This window comes from Panthera uncia, chromosome B4 (genome assembly GCF_023721935.1).
Source record: "Panthera uncia isolate 11264 chromosome B4, Puncia_PCG_1.0, whole genome shotgun sequence".
Lineage (NCBI taxonomy): Eukaryota > Metazoa > Chordata > Mammalia > Carnivora > Felidae > Panthera > Panthera uncia.
Genome location: NC_064809.1, coordinates 3,701,850 through 3,711,574, shown reverse-complemented (window position 1 = coordinate 3,711,574; position 9,725 = coordinate 3,701,850). Strand labels below are relative to the sequence as shown.

The following is a 9,725-nucleotide window of genomic DNA, read 5'->3' as shown; positions in this document are numbered from 1 at the left end:
CATTATATGTACTTCCCTTTGTGGCAGTTGAGAAATATATTGGAATAGATTATGCTGTTATAGTCTTTATGCTCCCGAAACAACAGCCTCACAAGCACAAAAATTACCTTGCAACAAATGAACTTATCAAGCAACTTTCTGGAGTGGTAAGAGGGGCACGCTTGGGCGTCCTTGGCTTCTGCCAGGAGTCGTACCGAAGGCTCCCTGTCCCCCATCTCATTGACTCCCCACAAGAACCCGTGAAGGAGCCGCACTGCTTATTAGAACAAAGTGACACCGAGGCTCAGAGAGAAGTTCACAAACTGAAAGGTCACAACAAGAAGCAGACTGAGCTAGTTTATCAGTTGCTGCACCACATCTTGAACTTCAAATCTGTGTCTCTCTAAACCCCAAGTTCCATCAAATTCTCCATAATTATGTTGTTTTAACAGAAGTATTTTATCTCAGGCATCTGGGGGGCTCAGTCTGTTAAGTGTCCGATTTCGGCTCAGGTCATGATTTCACAGTTCGTGGGACTGACCCTGCGTGGGGCTCTGTGCTGTCAGCCCTGCTTGGGATTCTCTCTCCCTCTCTTTGCCTCTCCCCTGCTTGCTTGTGCTCTCTGTCTCTGTCTCGCTCTCTCTCTCTCTCTCTCTCTCTCTCAAAATAAAACATTTTTTTAAAGTATTTTGTCTCATAGAAAGTGACCAGAATAAGTTGTTTCAAAAGATAACAAAGGACTATTTTATTTACTGGATTTTTTTTTTCATATGGTTGAACATTAGTTATGTATGGCGAAAAAAAAATCCAAGTACATGAAATCTTATTCTAATATTTTTCAAATACTTCTCTGAAACAGATTAGAACATTCTGAGGCCATAAACCAGAATCAAAAGCCCCTGAGAGACTTACATTTTCCTGTCCTCGAATTCCAGTTACAGCCTTAAAAATTATCTAAATTAGCTCATCCGTCTCAAATCGCTGTGGCTAGATGTAACCAAGGCACCGAAACAACACGAAATGGCCTCAGTCCAGTCTTCAAGTCAAGATAAGGAAACCCAGAAAATTGATAAGGCAATGACAGAAAGTCCTCTTAAATCAGATGACAAGTTCTGGGGAACGCCTTTTTTTTTTTTCTAGTTTAAATGAGATCCCATTAGAGCCTTGACTTTGGCAGTGCTGCTTTGCTACATTTTATTTCTCAATTGCAGTCCGTTCTCAAAATGTGGATCATTGAATTACGAATTTACTGAATTGGATTTGAAAGCAAAACCATGTAAGGCAAAACCACAACTGAATTAGCGATCTAATAAGCAGCAGGCAGGCTAGCTAGAGGGGCTTGCAGGAGAGGCAGACGTTTTCACCGAGAACCCACCCACGACTGGGTCACTGCAGACCTTATCCAAGTTAAATTGTTTGCAAAATGCCTCCCTCGAACCCTGATTAGTGGCCGCATTTGGCAATTACTCGAGTGATCCTAAACGTGTCCCCCCGCCCCGGGACTTTGGAAGCACCGTACCCAGAGCGTCCACATTCCCCTTCAAAATAAAACACAGAGTCTTCGTTCCCTCCACGCATGAACTCTAAGCAGGTGCCGCAAAGGCCTTGGGGGGCTCGAGCTCTCGGCTGCCATCCTCTCCTCGTGGGCCTTCCCCCCAGGACCCCCCTGTGGGCTACCTCTTGTCAGCACGGCCCTGCCGGCGACGTCCCTTGCAAATAAATCAGCGGAAGTTCCAGGCCCACGGAGGACGCTGCGGTCACCGACGGTGCAACACGCCGTCCGACCACCCTGGCTTGTCAGAGGCACTGGCTTATTTCACTGCTGAGTGCGTGGGGCACCTCCAAGGCCTCACCGCTGGGTTCCATCCAGTCTGTGACCCAGTCTGTGGGGGAGGACATCCAGGACCGGGAAACGCCAGCCCCAGAGCCACGGTCGGAGGCCTCGGAGAGTAGTGACCGAGCTGCTCGTTTTGTGCTGATACCGTCTTCCGGTGATCATTCGGCACAACTAATCGACTCTATCGCTCCGGCGGGGGACTTTACATGCCTCCCGGAATCGAAACGGGAGTCACCTATCCATCCAGCAAACAGAGAAGAAGCGCCTCTCGTATGCCGTGAACCCGACAGACACAGATCCCTCCCACTGCCGAACTTCCTTCCTGGCGACAGAGACAGACCTGGATCGGAAAACACAGTAAACAGGTAAATTGTCCGGTGTGTCAGGTGCTAAGTGCTAAGGCAGAAGGAAGAACTTAGAGCGGAGAAAGATTTGGAAACATGAGCGCTTGGCGAGGGAGGGAGGTGTGAGCGGATGTCATGTTTGTAGAACAATCTATCAAATCACAAAAACAAAATCGCCAGCAGGCAAGCCACGAAGGTCTTCGGTTCTGCGCAACGCCAGCTAAAATCTGGCCGTCTCCACCCCACCCCCAGGACGGCTGTGGTTTCATCACCACTGCATAAATAGGCAAAGAAGGCCGGATTTCATTCGGAGCCACTGGGCATCCGCTCTGCCGTAACAGCGTTCTCTCCAGGCAGCTTTAGGCTTATGTCACTCGAAGCAGGAATTCAGGCGGTCCCCAACAGGAGCCACCACAGAGATAATAACTGCCCTTTGAGGACAAATTAGGCGACAGGAGCAGGGTTTCCACATCAAAGTCGACACACGGCGGGTTTTTCTGTGTCCGACAAGGCTGAATTTTCCAGCTGAGCCTCCAAGTAAACGGATGCTGTCTGTATTTTAGAAAAAAATGAAATCACACGCATCGATTTCTCTCATAGTGAGGAGGCTGACACTAATGCATAATAGGTAAATATTGAAATGTAGAGCGGAATTGCACGAAAGAAGAAGGATTGCAGTTAACCCGTGAGGATTGGGCCGCAAGAGAATAACTACAGGTATCTTAGCCCGTATGGGCTCCTGTAAAAAAATAATAATACGTAGACTGGGTGGCGTATAAACAACGGACATTCACCTCTCATGTCTCTGGAGGCTGGAAGTCCAAGGTCGCGACAGATCCAGAGTCTGGTGAGAGCTGCCTCCTGGTTCATAGACCTCACAGGGGAAAGCACAGGGGGCCTGGAGTCTTCTCTGTGAGGTCGATAATCACATCATGGGGCCTCTGCCTCTTGGCCCTCTCACCTCCCACAGGCCCTAACTCCTAACACCATCATCTTGGGGGTTAAGTTTCAACATCTGCGTTTGCGGGGGACACATATATTCAGTCTATAGTAGCAGGACACCCTTTTTTTTGTACCTGAGATGAACACCAGCCTTTAGAGTGAAGGAATCTTGTAGTACAGATGGCCGTGAGGTGCTTCAGACCAGGGATTTAACAGTTTCGGGCAGTGGCAGAGAAAGGACAGTTCCCACGGGGAGAAGGGGCAGAATGCCTCACTTCAGAAATGAAGAACCACTCCTCTATGTGACAGATGACAAGGCTGAGTCCCTCAGTGGCCGCCCAAGGCTGGCTTGTGCCAAGTGGCAGATTGAGTAAGTGTGGGAGCCGCCATCGCGGTCAGGCAGGTCCTGAGATTCCGGGAAGCAGTGACTGGGGTGGCTCTATCCGCGTCCAGCCAGTCAACTGATGAAGGGCCATGAGTCCACACGGCAGGCGGCAAATCTCCCTGCTCACACGGGTTCTCCTCGCCCTCGGTTCCCATGAAGGGATCGCAAGGGGCGTCTGAATCAGTGTCACGAGGTCTGAATTACTGTGAAGGAGCCTGAATTTGGCAACACCCAGTCTTATACCCAATGCCCCATTTTTCCCTCCAGAGACACATTCTCCTTGAGAGCTAGGAATGGAAGCAGATCTTGTCTGGGGAGACGAAGGAGGTGTCTATCTTTGCTCTCCGAAAAGTGAATCAATCTAAGGCCATTGCTCTCGCTGCCTACATGTGAAGACGTACAGAGGTCGCTCCCCACAAACCCGCCCTGACTCCTACCCTGGCTTCTGGAAAATCTCCGACTCCAGCAGCCATTCTGGCCAACAAGAGCGGGGCCAGGTCCACTCGGTTTGTCTAACACGGCTTTCAGCTAAGGCACAATCAACAGGGTCACAAAAAGTTGTAGGAATTCAGGGTAATGGATGTACTTGGCATGGATATGAAGGGAGCTCAACAATGTTTGGTGAGCTGAACTGGTATTTTACTTTGTGAGAGGGAGGTATGCCCGTGTTTAAGCTGATTCTACTCATTTAAACACGGAGTTTTTCTGAAACTGAACTTTGCCCATATTCCATGACTTCGTATGGATTGTCTTCGCCTCCTTATAGAGTGATTACTTTAAGCCATTTTAGGCTGGTTTTGAGGGACACAAGATCTACAAATCGGTGTACGTATTCATTCCACAAGTATTTATTAAGAGTTTACAACGTACTAAGTGCATTATAAATCATGTGACTGCCTCAAAACCCTCGCCTGCTTTGTGTTTACATACAGGCACAAAGGCCATGGGGGGAGTAAAACAACAGATTATAATAGGAGCCAATAGTGCCCCCAACCCCCTCAGAGATGTGCCCCTTTTCTGGTCTCCGGCACACCGACCTCAGTCCTTACCTGAAAGACGTTATCTCTGACCACATCACTCAGCTTTACCACTTCTATTTAGCACAAATTGTCACTTATCCAGCTTAGAAACCTTTCGGGCGCGCCTGGGTGGCTCAGTCGGTTAAGCGACTGACTTTGGCTCAGGTCAGAGTCTCACAGTTCGTGGATTAGAGACCCGAATCAGGCTCTGCGCTGACAGGGAGGAAACTGCTTGGGATTCTTTTTCTCTCTCCCTCCCTCTCTCCTTCCCTCTCGGCTTCCCAAAAGTAAATAAATAAAAGCTTAAAAAAAACAACAAAAGAAACCCTTTTAATGTCCCTTTGTCACCTTGAGAATAAAGTTAAAACTGATTCATGTGACATAACAAACCAAACCATTCCATTTCCTCCCATCGCTGACACGCTCAGCGTCCGCCCCTCTCTCTGTTCACTTCTCCCTTCTGGAAATGTGATGCGGTGTCTCAGGCCTCCGGGCTTTGCAAACACTTCTTCTCTGCCCACAGTGTTCCTATTTCCCCCTTACAGGCTGGAGGAGGGAGGGTCTTTCTCTCAACCTTCTAGACAGTGGAAACGTCCGCGTCCTTGGCTCTTCCAGGACCCTTTTGAAATGAGGTTCTTTCGGGGCGCCTGGGTGGCTCATTCGGTTAAGCGTCCGATTTCGGCTCAGGTCACGATCTCGCGGTCCGTGGGTTCGAGCCCCGCGTTGGGCTCTGGGCTGATGGCTCAGAGCCTGGAGCCTGCTTCAGATTCTGTGTCTCCCTCTCTCTCTGCCCCTCCTCCGTTCATGCTCTGTCTCTCTCTGTCTCAAAAATAAATAAATGTTAAAAAAAAAAATTTTTTTTAAAAAGTGAAAAATAAATAGACGTTAAAAAAAATTAAAAAAAAAAAGAAATGAGGTTCTTTCGTGCTCGTCGTATCTCAAACTTGTTTATAGATTACACTTCTGTGTATCATGACTATTTTCTGGAAGTTTGTTTCCTTTCCTAGAATGTGAACTTATTCAAAGCAGGAACCAATTTTATCTGTATTTATATGTCAGTGCCTAACACAGTACCTGGTTCATAGTAGATAATCCATAAATATTTATTTAAAGAATGAGTGGGGCGCCTGGGCGGCTCAGTCGGTTAAGCGTCCAACTTCGGCTCAGGTCATGATCTCACGGTTCGTGGGTTCGAGCCCCGCATTGGGCTCTGGGCTGACAGCTGGGAGCCTGGAGCCTGCTTCAGAGTCTGTGTCTCCCTCTCTCTCTGTCCCGCCCCAGCGTGCTCTCTCTCTCAAAAATAAAATAACACATTAAAGGATGAGGGAACACACAATAGAGTTAAGAGGCCTACTTGCTTTTATAGTAGCAGAGAGCTTCCCAGGTTTCCCCCCCACCCCGACGCCAGTCTCCCTTTCTTCCACAGTAATGTGGTTTTAATGGGACAACGGGCTCCCCATCTAGAGATTAAACAAGGGGACATCCCTTGAAAGGAACTGTGTAGGTAGGGAGGTCTGTGTGAGGGAAATGTGAACAGAAGACACGGGGAAATGCTGAGGTCAGCTCCAACTTAAAGGAAAGCACGTGCCTGAAACCGGCCCCCTTCCCTCCGTGCACCCGGGAACCCCCACGTGCCAGCGACTCAGACTCGGCGGGACGCACCGAAGCTGCCAGCGCGAAAGACCTAGTAAAATTGAGCTTCCTTATAATTTCTGCTAATCCTCGGTCAGCTCTACGGTCTAGAGCTGCACAGATATGCACTCTTCTGGCGTATGAAGAAGGCTGTTATCTTGTCAATAGCCTTCACTTTGGATACTCTGAGCCATTTCTCCTATGATAGGCCTCCTAGGTCATTTTTTACATTGTTCTTCAGATTTTTCCAAGATTTGCAGTTTGTTGGTATCTATCATTAAACATTATATTCGGGAACTAAGATAAATACGGTCTGAGTCGGGCACAGGGACTGATAGGACCACGCACATACGTGACATTTTGCGGTTTTTCATTCCTTCTAGAAGAACTTGCAGAGTGCCTATTAAATGCTTGGCATTCCTTCTGGCACTGGAGATGAATAAGATAATTCCTGCTTTCTAAAAGTTCACAGACCACACAGGGAGCAATTCTCCTTCAAAACCATTGGCTGTGGTAATTCTGTCTCTGGTCCGGCAGACCACTGCTCAAGAGGGAAGCTTTGTCTGCCCATGGATGTCAGCAAAGCTCAACTTTAAAAGCCTAGATTTCTCCCAAATGTATTCTTGCACCGCAGTAAGATTGATTTTTATTTCAAAGACCAAAAGACAACAGGCTAGTTGTATTTAAAACAAAACAAAACAAAACAAAACAAAACTAATGTCTTCTTTGCAAGTATGTGGTCATCAAATGTCCTTAACTTTCCCCACATTTGAAGGAATAAGGTCCATGATGACTAAACATATCTGTCATAAACATGTTTCTACAACTCTTTTTCTGATGAAATTTCAAGTCTCTCAGGGGGTGTGTATGTGTCTATGCATTTGTATATGTGTGTGCACAGAATATATATACGAGGCTACCCGAGAATTTCAAGACAAATACATGTGACAGTGACTGGACACCTTTGGGTTACTACATGGTTGATCCATGACATTATGGTAACAGGATATGATATAAACTGGAACTGAGCGTCATGCTTGTCCGGCTTTGATGGGTGTCTTCTAAAGTCATGCCCATTTTTCTAGTGGGCGTAAATTTGGGCTATGAAAGAACAGTAGATACACTGCTCTGCTCTCTAATCATACTGTGTGTGCTCGTGCTGGGTCACAGCCCGGTTCGTTCTGCGAGAAACATAGCCTCTACGTACTGGTGACGGCCTCAAACAACCTTCTGATGGACCACGTGGAACAAGGGCTGTGAAGTCGGACGCGTCTGGCAGGGGTCATCCGCGGTGAGATGATCTAGTAAGTGAACACTTCTGTGATTAATATAGAGCGCACGGTCGGTCCCCACTTAGCGTCGGATTACATTCTCACGGTTTCTCTGTATTTAGTCTGTTCCTTTTATTTTGAAACAGAGTTAAACTGAAGGCTTGTTTAAACCACAGTTATCCAGGGGATGCCTGGGTGGCTCAGTTGGTTAAGGGTCAGACTTCAGCCTAAATCATGACTTCATGGCTCATGGTTTCGAGCCCTGTGTCAGGCTCTGTGCTGACAGCTCAGAGCCCGGAGCCTGCTTCCGATTCTGTGTCTCCCTCTCTCTCTGCTCCTCCCCTGCTCACACACTGTGTCTCTCTCAAAAATAAATGAAGACTAAAATAAAAAAAATTTTTTTTAATATAAAAAACACAGTTATCTGGGCTATAGCACAAGTTTAATGACATCTATCCCATGCTTCCCAGGGGAAAAACGCCTGGAGCACAGTGACAAACAGGACCCCGAGTGAGCCCCAGTGGCAGAGGAGGGAGCAAGGGACTTTCTGGGGGCCCAGTGACCCCCAGGCACTTCACTTCTAGGTCCACGTAAGAGGTCCCTACAAGCCCTATGCTTTTCTGAATCCTAAGCTAACGGCTGTTTAACACCATGGAGATGAAAGGCACCTGTAAGCCCAGACCCTCGGGCTCTCCATGCCCAAGAGTGATGGGGCGCTGTCAGCTCGAGAGCGCGTGAGCAGATTGCCCAGGGAAAGCACATTGTGCTGGTACAGGGTTTTCCCACCTCTGACTTTCACCAGAACATGGAGTGACTTCCGACAGCTTTTATCCTGCGAGAGAAATGCTTGAATCCTGGTCCCGGGGACGGGGGGGGGGGGGGGGGGGGGCGAGCAAATCCTCATGAGGAGACTCAAGGCTTTTTGAGAGGAAAAGCCTGAGGGCCCAAACCCTTCCCTCCGATTCACAGTTCTGGAAGCCTGCAGAGTGGATGCTGCAGGCCCGCACAAGGACCAGGTCCAGAAAAGCTTCTCAGATAGAGCCGCCGTGGGGTGGAAAGACACAGGGGCAGTGAGGACGGCCCACTGTGAGTCTGGGGGCCACGGAGGACCCCTCTGGGACCCTGTGTGGGCACACGGGGCCTCCCCCAACACAGCCTCAAGGCGTGCAAGCTTAGCCATCGGGAGCCCAATCTCACGTCCCACGAGAAAGCAGCCTTGACGACGAGGAGAGGTAACTTGTCCAGGGCTCACCTCTCTCTGGTGTCAGCGGCCGAGACCAGGGAGGACGCTTATTCTGGATGCCGTCAGGGACTCTGGGGCCTTGCAGTCAATGACCAGCAGGTGCTACTGAGAAGCATCCGTTTCTAGCAGGACTGGGAATGCCCTCCGGCTTCATAGTAGAGTCTGTGTCCCAGCCCCCTTGGAGCAGGCACCGAAAGCACACTGGGGTCTCGGGGAGGCGGTGGCCCCTGGAAAGGAAAGAATGTCCTCCAGTTGACGAGGTGGAGGCGGGGGCACATCGTGGCAGTGCTCCCAGGCTACCAAATGGCATGTATCGGATGAACATCCAAGCTCATTTCCAGTAAGCACCTACACAAGTTACTGAGCCCCCTTTCATCATCTCAGAACATGTTTCACAAGTCAAATCCACAGCAAAAAAAGGGGTCCAAAGAGTAAAACAAAACAAAACAAAGCCAAAACATTAAAACCAAATAAAGAAATTGACTCTTCCTCCCCATGAATTGCCCGCTATTTTGAGCACCATACAGATAGAATCTAAGACAGAGCACCAATGCAGGAATCCAGACACACTTTGCTTGGGTGCAATGAAATACTCCTTGCAGGTAAATTGAGTTTTTAAAAATTAAGATCACATTTGCTGTTTGGTCTGTTTCAGTTTTACAGTCAGCTGAGCCTCAATTAACAGTATTTGTTAACATTTTTTTTGCAGCCCTGAACGTTCAAGTACAAAGGGCTTGTAGAACCCCTCAGTGCTCCAAGGGATCTCTTATCTGACCTACAAAATGAGGGGCTGTATTTCAGTATGAAAATGACTTCCACTGTTGTGTTTCTTAAGATGCTCATATCATTGTTCTTTTTTTTTTTTTAATGTTTTCTTAATGTTTATTTATTTTTGAGAGAGAGAGAGATAGAGACAGAGTGTGAGTGGGAGAGGGACACAGAGAGAGAGGGAGACACAGAATCCAAAGCAGGCTCCAGCCTCCGAGCCATCAGCACAGAGCCCGACGCGGGGCTCGAACTCACAAACTGTGAGATCATGACCTGAGCTGAAGTCGGACGCCCAACCGACTGAG

The 9,725-nt window shown here is 48.3% G+C and overlaps 1 long non-coding RNA gene across 1 annotated transcript; it reads right to left on the bottom strand.

The window, feature by feature from the left end:
* Nucleotides 1-2,264: 2,264 nt before the first annotated feature.
* On the bottom strand, nucleotides 2,265-3,470 carry LOC125920392 (uncharacterized). Its single transcript, XR_007457043.1, has 2 exons — nucleotides 2,955-3,470; nucleotides 2,265-2,712 (listed from the first exon to the last, which is right to left on the bottom strand). It is a non-coding gene; the product is annotated as an uncharacterized LOC125920392 (long non-coding RNA).
* Between the last annotated feature and the right edge of the window lie 6,255 nt (nucleotides 3,471-9,725).